The sequence below is a fragment of the Anopheles aquasalis genome, chromosome 3 (assembly GCF_943734665.1).
Source record: "Anopheles aquasalis chromosome 3, idAnoAquaMG_Q_19, whole genome shotgun sequence".
NCBI lineage: Eukaryota > Metazoa > Arthropoda > Insecta > Diptera > Culicidae > Anopheles > Anopheles aquasalis.
Window position 1 is genome coordinate 15295449 of NC_064878.1, and position 14552 is coordinate 15310000.

Here is a 14552-nt window from a genome sequence, read left to right on the forward strand (position 1 = left end):
GTGTCGTTCTCGGTGCTCTCTGTTAGGGCACGATGAGGGGCAAAGGGAGGGGGGGAGCCCACATATAATATATTTGCATTCATTGAACGGAATTGTTGCTCAAGTGGAACCATTTAACAATCTCCCTCTCCCCATCGCTCGCGAGCATCAGTCTCGGTCTCTTCCGCTTCCGGAATCGGAACCGAGCAGCAAACTTTTCCCCTTCCGTTAGTGGCCCAACCGGAAGAAAAATTGGCCGCCCGAAACAAGCCGCCCCGGGAACGGCGTGGCTGGCGATGATGGTTGATAAATTAGCGGCGTGCTCTTTATGGCCGCTTAGATCCTTTCACTTCCGCCGAGCCCCCCAAAACCTGTCGCTGGCCTCATGTGTGCGTTGTGAGATGAACTGGAGTTGTTCAGGCGAGGAGAGGGTTTCTCTGTCTTCTTCCGCTCGGCAGTCGATCATCTCCGTTGCGAAGTCATTTATCATGCCGGTTGCCCATGGCCCGAAAAGGATCCACAAATATTTGGCGAGAAGTTAAGCGGAGTGTGGCCCAGAAATACACACGCAGACACATCTCAAATGGGGTATTGATGATGGTTGATGAAGATGGCCGGGGGGGCGGAGTGGACATTTGTTTTATTACGATAGTGTGCAACCTGGTGTTTGTATGTTTGTCCATCATATTTCCTGTAAAAATAACACCGGGGGACGTTCCGAAGCAAAGGAAGTGTGTGCCATTGTAAGCTTCTTGCTCCTCATGGCACAATTTACGATTATGGAGAAATTGTGCAAAAGTGTCCAATGGGGCTGGTGGTTTTTGTTAACGAGAGGATCAGAGTGATAGCCCTGAGACTAGATACCTTCGTGAAGAGAGACTTAAGAGTTACAAGGAATATTAAAAGCATGCACAACCGGACTGGTCAAACGATAACGAGGGCAGGAAAGCTGTGGTCAAGGCTACTACAACAGAAATATGGTTAACATATGATCGTGCAACGAGGTTCCTGTGTCACCAGAAGTTAGTTTTCAATTCTTGGTAGCAACGGTTGCTATTCATCTAGCCACACTCGAAAGGCTACAAAAATAGAAAAGAATATCTCGAATGGACCATTTGCCAGTTATTTTTCAGTTGAGCTCCAATTAATAGAGAGGTTTCATCGTTTGATTGTAACCCTAAGTTTTGAATGGCAATAGTAGCTTTTTGTTTTCATTGAACAGTCATCAAAATACAACTGAACACACTGAGCAGCGCCCACCAAATCAACCAGGAACCAAAAACACCGAAATTCGAAATTCATAAAAACCTTTTCACGCAGACCTGGACAATTTATTTGTTTTTCCGGCTTCATTTCGATTACCAGCACCAATTGAAAGAATCGAAAGCGAACTGGAAGTAAACATTAAATTGAAAACCGAACAGAACCACCACCGAACGGACCATGAACGAACATTAAAAGCCGATAGGGTTCACCACCACCGACCCACCGGAAACCTATATTATGCAACCAAAATTGGAAACTCAATATGAATTGCTTACCACAACGAACGAGCGAACGGGTGTCCACCCGACGGCATCAAAAGGGCATAAATATTACGCCAGAAAGCATCGTGGCATTCGTGAAAACACGTGACACCGTCCAGCAGTGGAGCTTAATTGGGAACTGGCGGGAGGAGGAACAACAAATCGAAAAAACCCGATGAAATAAAAAAAGGGGAGAAGTGGTTCCTTGTTGAACTCGCGAAAAGATGTCCAAATGAAGGCGAAAAAGACAACAGCGCACAACAACAGCTGCTGCTGCTGCGGCTCGAGGGCAACAAAAGGGCACGGAAATCCTTCCCAAAAAGCACCCCCCCAAAAAAAAAACAGGAGGCTACGCGACACAATAGTAATAATTGGATTGTGTGTTTTATTAATATGTTTCTCTCGCCTTCGCATCGTTCCCAAGCATCGGCTCCACTCAGGACAGTACACAATAGCGGTCGCAATCGCCGATACCCACACTTCCACAAACCACAAAAGGACTCGGACTGGAATTTCATCTTCTCTAGCTCCCTGTTACTACTGCTGCTGCTGCTGCTGCTGCTGTTAAGGACTGACCGGCCATCACCCACCGTGGTATCGCTCGCAGCTGGATAAAGAAACGGACGGACCACAGCAGGCTTGGATTGGATGTGAAAAAAAAATCCTTTTTAGATTTAAAGTGCCAAACACGCCGGCTCCAGACTTGTTTGGTGTTTCCTCCTAGGCGCCAATAAGGCTCACCCAGAGCCCTGTCCTGTCCGGTGGAATGTGGCCCTGGGAATGTTCATTTATCTCCATTTAGAGACCATCAAAGTCGTCGAAAGGGCACGGTATGGCCAGGATAATGGTTCGAATGGATGGAAGTCTCTCTCACTGTTCTTCCTCCTTTGCTTGCTCACGAAACATGATCCGACATTCGGCAGTGATGATGATGATGATGATGATGATGATGATGACGGTTAGACACGAACTCCTTCGGACCGGTCAGTCTCGTCAGTCGCCAGCCAGTTGCCGGATGATGCCCTGCGGAACGGGACGGGTGGGTGATGAATAGATTCGATTTCGGATTCGCGTCTTCGTTCGAGGAGTTTCCATTTTTCAGCATTTCATTATCGAAACGCAGACCAGGAGTTTTGTGAGCAAACACCCGGACCCCATCTGTTTGCACCAGTTATGGCGGGGGCGAAGGCTTTCTTCATGTCGACAATAATCGAACATAAAACCTTCAGACCTTCCCGGTCCCCGTTCCGAAGCAGACAGAAGTTCCGCTTTGCCGTTCCGGAACCGCTAGGGAAAGGATGCGCAAATCGTGCCAAATATACCGCTAGCTGGGCCCCCAGCGTGCCAACATAAATAAACTGCCTCGCACATCCGGCCAAGGCGGAGGTCTGGCCCGCCTCGTCCGCCGACACGTCCCAACCGATGACCCCGTTAATGATGTAACGATGATAACTCATTTCTGGCCTGACGCACGTTCGCACGCACGCCCTGACGGACGGACTCATGTTTCGGGGCCAGTGTTGTATGACGACTTCTTGGGGTAAACTTTGGAGTAGTACCGGGGGAGAGGAACGAAGGATCAGAGATCATTGAACGGATTTTTGGTGCCAAAGCCGGTCACAGGATGAGTTGAGCTTTATCGGTGAACGGTGAAGGTTGTTTTCGAAACAGGCAACGTTGCCCTTTAACCTTGGCTTCGATATTTAAGAAACTATTCCGTAGGTCGTGCCGTATTAAGGGGATATGGCGCCGGTGTCTTCGTAAGGGTCGATAGTTGCACCTTGGTAAGAGGTGTTCTCATGTCGGACAGGATGTCAATAAGGTGTAAAGTTGCCGCACGAATATCTCCTCCCTCTGGTCGCTGGCCTGGAAAACCGAAGCTAGAAAACAGCAAGTGGTCCTCAGTAAATACAATCCTAGAGCGGATATTTGATATTGAATGTAGGAAGCCCTTCCAAGAAATCATTGCTAGAAACATTGGGGTTTTGCGTCGCTTGTTGGTACAATTCCAGTTACGCATTCGCAGACAGTTCTGATGAGTTGAAGCATTGAGATGAAACATATCATGAATACAAGGGTCTTCTAAGTAATCCGCAATAAATGGCATTCACTTCTAAGCTGCTGAATTAGTTGGATGATTTCATCAGCATGGATAATTTCTAAAATAATGGGAATTTAATTCATTTGGATGAAATGTCCTATCTCTCCTTTCAAGCATGAGCTTATTTATTTCGAAGCAATCTGCTTCACTCCAAGAACGTTGCTTCTCGCACGCATTCAAGGATATCTTGGATTTCCTTTAAGGGGGGACTTCGGTATTTTCGGGTAAAAAAAGGCCCGTTTTTGACGATTTTTTGTGACGTAACCATTCCAATTTATTTTTTTAAGTAAATGGCATACTAATCTACAACTTTTGAAAAATATTTGGTGTTGTTTTGAGCAACATTAATTGAAAACTTAATCCATGGCATCAAATATTGGTATTGATCGTCGAAAAGGTACTTTTTACGGTGTCCATCGTAGCGACATGACGGGTCATCTAAAATATACAAATCTATATTCGTTAGAAAGATTATAAGTTTATCTAGGTAGCCCCGGAGAGTTTTTGTTAATTTTCATATTTTTCGATTTTTGGCAGATTTTTTAAGTTAAAAAAGTGGTGCTTTTTGTCATTTTCCCCAAAAACACGACTTTTAAAGATTTGTTTAAAAAAAGTATCAACAATTTTTATGAAATCTCGACGGGGCTACCTGAAAAAATGGGCACAAATTATGTGTTAAAAATATCAAGTTGATCTGTCCAGTAGTTTTTACGGTACGATGGGCACCTACTTTGAAAACGTTGGTTTTGGGAAACGCTCTTCAAAGTAGCGAGCTGCATGGAGCCTTCTATGAAGCGCGGATATTCAAAAATCTATAACTTTGTCAGTTTTGCTTCGATTGGCCCAAAAATTTTACATAATACGCTTAAAAGGATGAGCATTTAGGGAAAAATGTTAAAAATATGTGTCACAAAAAACGATTTACATGTTCTTACAAAGTGTCTGCATGTTTCGTCTACATAGCTGAATAGAATATACAAGAGAACGTCATTAATTGGATATACAATCATCGGTTATTATATGTAAACATTAAGCTCGTTCGCTCTTGGAGGGCTAATACCCAAATTAGATTGCCGCGCATACTTCCCCGCATACCTCTCACCAGCAAATGCAATTATCCTGAATCCTTGGAAGGCCCATGAGGAAGCACTATATCAGTATCGACAGGATTTTTGATCGATGAGCACGTCCAAGTCAAGTGGTATGGCGCCACCATTAGAGACGCTCGAAACAATCGGTTTCGCATTCCGTTGAAGCCATCCAAACAGCCCAACCACTCCACATCGCCATCGATTACTGCAGTAAGCACCCAGGACGTATGTAGGCGTATGTTGGACACACATCCAGTGTGCGTGTGGCCTTGGCCGTTCCACCCCTACTGCTGTCGATCATCAAGCACCTCATGCATCCTCCTCCTGCTGATGCTGATCCTTCGCATCTTTGGAGTACAAATTGTGGCCACTCGCCCTATAGCCACAGTCGTGCGATGTGTTGTCGATGTGCGAGAATGATGGTTTAGCAAAAACTTCACACTTCACACAGGACACACGGACTGGATGACGGATGAGCCTCTCCGCCCCAAGCGCCACCGCTGGTGGCCCAGAAAATGGCAACAAAATGTTGTGGATGCAACAACATCAGCAAAAAAAAAGTGGAAACAACCAAACGAGAAGGAGAGTGTAGAGTAAACAAACCGGAAGAAATCGTTCGCCGAAGAAACACAACCGCGTCTCGTCGCCTTTCCACCGGTCACCGGCCACCCCGCAAGAACAACAGCACAGAAAAAAACGGACCTTCGGCACCTAGCTAGCAGCCTACTACGTTACGATACGATACTAGACTATTGGCTAGGCTGTCAAGTGATCCGAGTTTCTTTTCTTCATCCATTTTCTCGTCCTCGTCCACGAAGGGGACGAACCGGCCCCCGGGCGGGAGGTGGACGGGGGTGGACGGATGCCGATTTGCAAAAGCATGATTGATGACGCAGGCCGATAGTCGGTGAACGCCGTTGAACGTTCGATTCGCCAGCTCGTGTGCGGTGCGCTCGTGCCATTTTCTGGCATGGCTCTGGCAGGGAGTGTTCACTGGTGTCAGGAGGTGCTGTTACTTCCAGAGAGCAGCGGGCAGGCGCGTCCTCGGGAGCTTTCCAATGCTCCGGAGAAGCGGAACACCAGCCAGTGCCAGTCCGATGGCACGTGGTGGGGTTTCCGGGTGAAACTCGACGACCATAGCTCGACACACTTCTGTCAAAAGCCATTTTGGTCCCTGGTGGACACTTGCCTCGGTTCGGCTTTTTGACGCTTTACCCCACACAACACATTTACTAGCTGTCAAGTCGTCTCGCACATCGAGTGTTGCGATGGTTACGGGATGAACGGCTAGGATCCCCATTTGTATCCATCGGTCCCGTGTGGCCACTTTGTTCACGGGAGTGCGGGATGCTGATAATCATTCGGTACGGTTCGGATTCCTCTTCAAAAACCTCCAGCTGGCACTGTCAATCCGTGTGACACTCGTTGGCACACGCTATCACAGGAATTTCCCTAAAGACGGGCCTATGTTTTGGGTTTCCATTGACACGCGCGCGACACAGCTGTACTTACCAGGGGAAACCTTGACAACACGCGCTCGATGGTGGGATGTGGGATCAATCCATCAATCGATATCGATCGTCGGGTCGACCGTAGGCCAGGTCTCTCTTGTTATCCGTACGCGACGATTGCGGAACATTGGTCAACGAAATCCGATCCACCAGTAGCCAGTTTTGCTTTCCATGCTGCAAAGACATTGACGGAACGATAAAACTTTGGTCTTAGACAACTCAGTTCACAGGAGTTGGTCGGAAAAGTTGCCAAGGCGCGTTGTTACCTTGGTAACTTGGTCACTAGCTGCGCACTTCCGCACCGTGTGTTCGACAACTTACCTCAACTAATCTGCTATTTTTCTTTCTTAATACTGTTAACCATGAAAATACCGGTAAATCATTCGCAATTCTTCTAGCTTCTCCTAACCTCCTTTTGTCCTGAATACCATTCAAGCGCGCTAATCACGAACTAAGAGCGATTGCAACATGCACCAAATCGGTCAATCATCGGCCATTATGTCTGGCACACGGTATGGCACCACATAATCCTATATGCAGCGGCATCCATTGCTAAGCCGTAGCGTAGTAGTATCATCGACAGCTGACGCAATGATTGGTTTGACCGATTAGATAGCCATCAGCTTACGCGCCACTAGTTCCGTAATTCCGGCAGGAGTCACTGCAATCGCGCATCTCGCTCGTACAGCACTCCTCTCGTACTCGGTATAATCCTCTAATTAGCAGTGCAATCGTATCGTTCGGGCAACTGAACAACTTCCGGCCAAAACACATGGCACAAGAGCGCTTGCTAGTGCTGTCAATTTTAATCCCCGGCCTTAATCTGGTAGCCAGGGAAGGGTAATGGCATGGCACAGGATTCGAAACTATGGAATCGAACATCCTGAAACCCGAGGTTGTAGGTTGGCCAAACCGACAACAACATACACTTGGTCGATGGTTTCAGATCACCACTCGAGAACTATGCCCGAAACAAAAAGGGAAAACTATTTATGAATTATGATGTATCGGCGATTCGGCGCATAAATCATGCCATGCGCTCGGAACTAAATGTCACGCACAACAACCCCAGTATTTGTGGCCAGCAATGAAACAACGATCTCTCATTCCTCATTCCGCCTCGCTCCCTCCGCCCGTTTGCTGGCAATTTTCGTTCGGTTTTGGTTTATCTGTAACAGAATTGGTTTTATTTATTGTTTCAACTTTTCGATTCCATCGGTCCCGGTTCGGTTCGGTTCGTTCGTGGGCTTCTCTCAGCCTCTCTCTCTCTCACACACAAATCACTAGGCCGCCAAGCCAATCTGTCCCGGGGCGCGGGGAAAGGGCCTCCTCTTAGTCTTAGTCGAAATATGGTTTATGTTTTATATTAACTTTTGTGTTTTTTTTTTGTATTTTTGTAAAGTTGTTGCCACCTCTATGCGCTACATTCGTTGTGCCACTAGAGAGCGTTCGTAGGAGAGATTAGTGATAGAGTGTAGGAGTGCAGTGCTAGTGCGGTTGCTGCTGTTGCTGCTGCTGCTGCTGCTGCTGCTACTGCTTTAAGTGTTAACCATTCTGTTTGATCAATTGTTCACTTAACTTTACTCTAAACCTAGTGGGGGAAGGGATGCAAGCTCACACCTTGAACAGTGGAGCGCATTGGTAAATACTCATATCTACAATGCATCTGATCTGCCGGCTGCTAGCTAGTTTCTTCTTCGAGGCGTAGGCTTAGAAGGAAGATAATAGTGATAAGAGTGTACTGTAAGGAGAAGGAGGAAGGAAGAAAAACTTGGAAAAATCCTTCATTCTAAGCGCTTCCTCAGCGAACTCCCAGTGTTAGAGTTTAGGTTTTGTATTCCTTTCGATCCCTTTCCATATCGCTACACACCAGTTCAAGGAAGATTTCTTCCATTCCATCTATAGTAAATCTTCTTCCATCTCCCTTAGGAGGAGTAGAGGGCCCTTCACAACGCACGTATGGCGTAAGCTAACTACCAGGGGCTCTTGGTGTTAGCTGTTGCACTTGCTATACCTTGCGAAGGGGCCTGGTCATCGTCTGGTCAGCAGAACATTCTAGCAACCAGCAGCACTTGCAGCAGCATATTCGCTGCCGCTCTAAGGCCATCGGTACCGGGCGGGAGAGAATTCGTAGTAGAACGGAGCGTGTGGACGGTGTTTTGCACTCGCGCTCATAATTTTTGTTTGTTTTGTGTTCTCGCTGATTATGTTTCGATATTAACATGATGCTCACACGTTCCCAGGCTGCTGGTCATGTGATTTTGCATAACGCTGCCGTTGCTAACGCAATGTTTATGAGTTGCTGAACTTTTGGTATTCATTTCGATAAATTAAGTGCTCATTGTTTGGATGATAAATTTTTTCCGCAAAATGTTTACGTGCTCCGCTCGAAAATGACCTCCGGTTTGGGATGAGTGGTGTGGACAACCCCTCGCCTCGCTCGTGGAGGGCACGTTGATAGTTGTTGGAGCATCGTCGAGTGAGCCACCCTGGATCATCATGAGGGGGGTGATGTAATAATCTACAAGGGATAAAAAAAAAGAATGAAAGAGAAAACAATGGACAATTAGAACGAGAGGCAAATTTGTTAATAAATTTTCAAACTAAAAACAGAGCAGCCATGGCTGTGCTGTGCTGCAGCGCTTCGCGAATTCACGCTCAGTTTCTGTTCCACGTGTTTTCCAGCACAACGAGGTTGATGTGGTAGCGAGCGATACGTATGATAAGAGTTTTAATTAGTGTCAATGTGTGTCCATTAAACATTAATTGCATCTAGCGCTGCACCCCAGCGTTCCCGTACCATCCCATAACACGCGATTGATGTTTAAAACTGATGGCAGAATGGATGGGTAGCGGAAAACCAGAAAACAAAAACAAAAAACAGGCCACCAAACAGACATGTGCCTAGCGCATCCAGCGTAATGGAGCGTCCATGGTTGTTCCATTAAAAGGACGATGGTTAAACCGCATACAAAATCAAAGCGTGTCCCCGTTATCGTGAGTACAAAGACGTGCATTCACTGGCCAACCACAAATCTTAATGATGCCATCAATTAGTTCGACTCAAAATACTCACACACATAAGGAAACACATTCGAAAAACGAAAACATTGAATTTTAATAGCGGAATCGATCGGGATCTGGTATCAGCACGCTCGAATTGAATTCTGCATGCATTCGGATAGACGGAAGGATCGTAATCAACACGACCACTACGGAACTTGGAACACTGAGCGCCAGTGTTTTGTAAAAAAAAAACTCACTTGGCGCACCGTGTTGAATGTTAAATCATCCGCAAAGCGAGGTGAGGGAGATCGCTGCATTATAAAGTGAAATGAGACGAATTGAAGTCGTCATCCTGAATGCAGTCGGTCGGTGCAGCGGTGCTAGTGCTGCGTGGCTACGTGCCACGAATGTGGAGTGTTCTCAGCTCAGAATGAATATCCAATTCCAACAGATCGACGGAGGATGATAAATTCCCGTCCTAGCGGGGGCGTGATGAAGCGGAAATGAAATGCAAGAAAATACGTTGACATGTGTTTCATGGAACTCAATTCCCCTTTGGCAGCGCGGAACACATAACTTTTACGGTGAGTTGTGCCCGCTGTTGCTAATGTTGCTACTGCTAGTCTCCTGAGTTTGAGACTAATTGAATGTGCAATAAGTGGTGCAGTTGAGTAGGAGTTTTAGCGTTTCCAGTGGTGCTCTAACTTTGACTACAATAGTATCCTTTTCGTCAAACGTTTCTATTATTGGATTGTGAGCTTTTGTTGGCGCTTGTGTACGAAAAGCATATTATCCTTCAACTGGAAGCCAATTCAGTCCTTTCACGTGAATTCATTATGATTCTACCTCCTTACATTCCCCTACATCGTTGTGCGGGACTTTACCGAAAACAAATTAATACATTAAACGCACACACAACGGAAATCCAAACGAACGAATGCGATTAATTGGCCTAGATCGGTGGATAAAGTTTTCAATTTCATGAAAGGACAATGTTCCCCTGTCCTACCACAGACAAAACGTCACATTACACATCGCATCTCGTTAACACAACCGCATGGCGATGACATGGCGATTATCAGGGCGGGCTTTTGATGAAGGATCCTCACTGGCTCGCTGGCTGGCAGAATTGCTCTCATCGCACATTTCACCCGGTTGATACGGGTTCATTACGAATTATGGCAAAACAAGCCCTCAAGGGGGCGATACAGAAGAGTTGATAAGTCTTATTTCCACTTCCTTCCTCGTGGCCACGAATACCGCGTCGTCCGTGAGCTAGTGCCACGGGGTAATGGGCGCCGTGGTCGCGCACTATCTTCTCTCCGGCATGCATTTACGTAAGGATGCTGGCTGGCTCGAGCTGGCGAACGATGGTTGCTCGGTAAATGAAGTTAGCGTGTGCTGCGATGCGATATCCGCGTGTCGTTTGTCCGTGAGCACGCGGAATGAACCGACAACCGGCAACCGAACCCGCTGTCAGCCAACCAGCCGCAAATATCTTTTCGATTCGAGTGAAAAGTAATCGAGATGGCGGGAACGAACTCCTGCCCACGCCGCCTGCCAGCCAAGGTCACGTAACGGGACGATATTTAATATTCGCTCCGCACGTACCGCGCACACGTGCGTGCCGATGTGCGATCGATGTGCCGGCAACCGCACCGGGTCCATCCACTAGTTAGTTAGTGCGGTCCCCTCCGCGTGCTCGGTGGGATGCTGGATCCCGTGGAGTCATGCAGCTAAATGAATGATAACCGATGGATGGATTACCGATTTTTCGGGGGAGCGTTTTTTTTTCCTCGTGCGGACATCTTTACTTCATCCCAGAAAAAAAAGGGACGAGAGAAGAGATAATCCGGTTCCGGGCTCGTGTCACGGCACGGAATCTATCGTCTCAGCATGCTGGTATCGTGCGCTGGCATACGCGTACCCCCGTACCCTGGGTCCCGCGGGCTCTGATTTAATCGAAATTTGGGCTTTGCGTGTCGTGCTGCTGGCGTTAGTTGGTTCCGAGAACGCTGCGATTAATGCACAGCAGCAAGAGGAATCAGGAAACGGGGGGGGGGGGGGGGGGGATATTCATGCGAACGTTCGATTTTTCTCCTTTTCTTTGTTTTTTTTTTGTCAGGGAAAAGAGGATTAAAGCGGACGATCGAGAGCAAAAAGGATAATTTGAGGAAAAAACGTTTTGGGATGAAAACGTGACCATCGCTCTTGGTCGCGTTACGGAAACAGCAGAATGTAATGCAATTAGTTAAAGAGAGGAGACACGCTACTCGCTAAAAAGCGAAGAAATTCATCAGCAGCTGACTATCAACTCACTCGCTTGCTGTGGCTCAGCGTTGGAATAGTAGTCCTTGATTCGGTTGCTACGCAAGTTGTAAAAATAAGTAACCTACGCTTAAAAAATAACATTCATTCCACTGTTTTGTTTGACTGTAATAAGACGTTTCTGTAACCATCGCTACCGTTTACGATGGAAATTACTGATCTCTCCAGAGAATAATCCAGATTAGCGAAACTTGATCAAAATTATGCTATCACAAGAAGTTAGGCAAACATCCCAGAGAGTGAAACATCAACCCGTTCCACCAGGCCGCATCCACGTAAGCTAGAATAAGCACAGATCATAGCCAGAAGTTGGACTCGTGGAATAGTTCCATCCATAATCCGGGACAAAGTCTCGCCCAAAACCACACCTCAAAGATGTGCCGGCACAATCTGCTAGTGATAGCTTCCGCGGTAGCACAGAAGGAATTGTGGCCGTTGATGTTGACGCTGGCGGCCTGCTTCCAGCACCGTGATAATCAAACATTCCATGATTGCCGCCTATTGCGTGGGGTTTGTGGTTTAGCTCGGTGGTTGATACTTGCGGTCGAGTTAATAATGGTCAGGTTTGCGTTGCTGGAAAAGTTGTACCTGCAACGGAACCGCTGAAATCCATCATGCATGCCAAATGAAGGGCAGTATTTGGTTTACCACAGTTGCCGAAACGAAAGACATGCCGCCAGCAGGATGATTTCGTCTAGAACGAGGCATTTTGTCGATAAAATTTGAAAAAAAAGTTTCATTTTAGGGGCAATCTTAAACACGAAATTAAATGCATTTATTTGATTGTCATTTAGTAATCTAGAACCAAAATGGCAAAAAGGAAGACTTGAGTTGAGTTTGGCAAATTGAACCTGACCTAGGGGCATCCAGATCAACAAATTCTTTAGCTCAGGAAATGGGGAAGACCTGTTTGCGTCATGAAAGTGCCTGCGGTCTCTATTTTAGCTCTACGGTTCTTCCAATTTTAGGTCACATCACACAAGTGCCATCTCTCTAATTAGTTTAATACCGAAAAAAAAGTTCTCGAAACGACCATTTGCGCTGATTGCAATCACTTAAAGTGAACGCTTTCAACGCGCTCGCCATGAAAGCATTACCTTGTGCTGCAAAAAGGACGTTATCGTTAAAACCGAAAAAAACCTACTTCTCTAGAACAATCCGCTCCCCCCGGGGCACCCCGGGATGCCACCGAGAGGGCCCTTGGACCGCACAATAAATGAAAACAAATGAAAACAACATAAAAACCCAATAACGGCCCAAAAAGAACACTCGTACGCAACACACTCATACGGGGACCATTTCCGGGGTCCCTTGCGTTCGCCTTCGAACCAAAAACTGGCTCTTATGCCTGGAGTGCGTTTCATGCGGAGAAGGGGAAAGGTGGAAGCAAAGCACCCCGAATGCAGGTCAAGTGTTCTGGTTCCTTCCTTGATTCTTTCTGGTTTTGTTTTTCCTTTGGTTTTTTGTTTCTATCGTGTTTTGTTCAAGCGACAAAACGTGATCCGGATCGTCTCCTGCACCTTTTTTTTTTTGTTACCTTTCCTACGTGTCTCCGTGCTCCTTTCCCTTGGCACAGGTCGTAAAAGAAGAAGTTTCAATTTCTCTTTCACGTTGCTGGCCCGACCGGATTCGGATGGGATGTGTTCTTCGCCCCATAAGGAGAGGACAAACCTGAACCAGAACCTGCTGCTAGCCATCGTTGCAGTGCCGTAGTGCTTGCGGCCCATACTGGCCACACTGTGCCGGCAAAGGAGTGGAAAATCCCCAACCTGTGCTTTACGTCCTAGGTAAAAAGAAGGTGGCAGTGACTGAGCCTAGAACTTGGCGACAGACCCCGGGAAGGCTAGGTATAGAAAAGAAAAGATTAGATAGACCAAAAAAATGGAGAGGAATGGTAAAGAACATTAAAAAATCTAGGTAGCACGCCGCACTGTCGCTTTCCTTCTCTCTGCCTAAAGTTTGTAGCGCCGCTCTACCTCTGGGCTTCTACCCTGGGCAGAAAGAAAGAACTTTATGGCCCAGAGTACCGGTCGAGAACAGGTTCGTTTTGTTGACATACCTTCTTCTGGCCCTATAAAAAGCTGGCCATCGGCGGTACCGTGTAGTCAGTATTCTTCCAACGCTTCACGCCATCGCATCTCTACGCATCGTAGCTTTCTTCCATCGTCTGGACCACGCTAAACAGGTTTTACTGTCGGACCTGGTCGTCACCATGAGGCCCGTTCCCGTGTGCATCTGCTTGGTAGCGCTTCTGCTCGGTACGGTGCTGGCTGCACCGAGGCGTCCGCGTGGGGCTGATAGTTCATCGGAATCAAACGAATCCGTCGATTCGAAGGAAGTGATTACCAGCAGCACGACCCAGTCACCTGAGGCCGCAGAAAACAGTGGAGGTGAGGTGAAGGATGAAGATGGTGATAACGATACACCGGTTGTGACGGTGGTAAAGACGGAACCGGCCACCGTACCAGCCGTCGAAACATCGGCCACGATCAACGAGCTCAAGAAGGAAGTGACCGCATCGGAGCAAGGAACTGTGACGCAGCCTGAGACGAAATCAGAAGTAAAGGCGGAGAGCACAGACCACAACGAGCTCAAGAAGGATGTGACAGTTCCTGAGAACACCGTTGGGCAAACTGAAGTGAAGCCCGCTCTAAAAACTGAAGCTGCCGTCGGTACCGAAGTGAAGAAGGAAGCGACCGTATCGGAGATCACTGTTACGGACACCGAGGTCCAGCCGGTAGTGAAGACTGAAACCACGGGCACCGAGCAGACCCGTACGATCGCTGAAGTTGCTCAGGTAGCGAATCCTGTGGTCGAACAGACTGTTGCTGTTGTCGACGTCAAGGAATCAGCGCCAGTGGCTACCGTTAGTGAGGATGTTGCCGGAGTGAAGGCACTGCCGGTTCAGGATTCGGTTGCCAATGCTACCGCTGTTGTTGCCAGTGAGACAGTGGCCGAGACCGTGAAGGTGGAACCGGTGAAAGAACCAGAAGTTGCCCAAGAAACCGTT

At 47.3% G+C, this 14552-nt stretch overlaps 1 protein-coding gene across 1 annotated transcript in view; it reads right to left on the reverse strand.

Annotated features, from left to right (window-relative positions):
* Window positions 1-7378: 7378 nt before the first annotated feature.
* LOC126575342 (tachykinin-like peptides receptor 99D) overlaps window positions 7379-14552 on the reverse strand; it is a 14851-nt gene continuing 7677 nt past the window's right edge. Inside the window, exon 2 of the mRNA XM_050235985.1 lies at window positions 7379-8729. The gene's annotated coding sequence lies outside the window, so the exon portion shown is untranslated. The remainder of the gene's footprint in view (window positions 8730-14552) is intronic.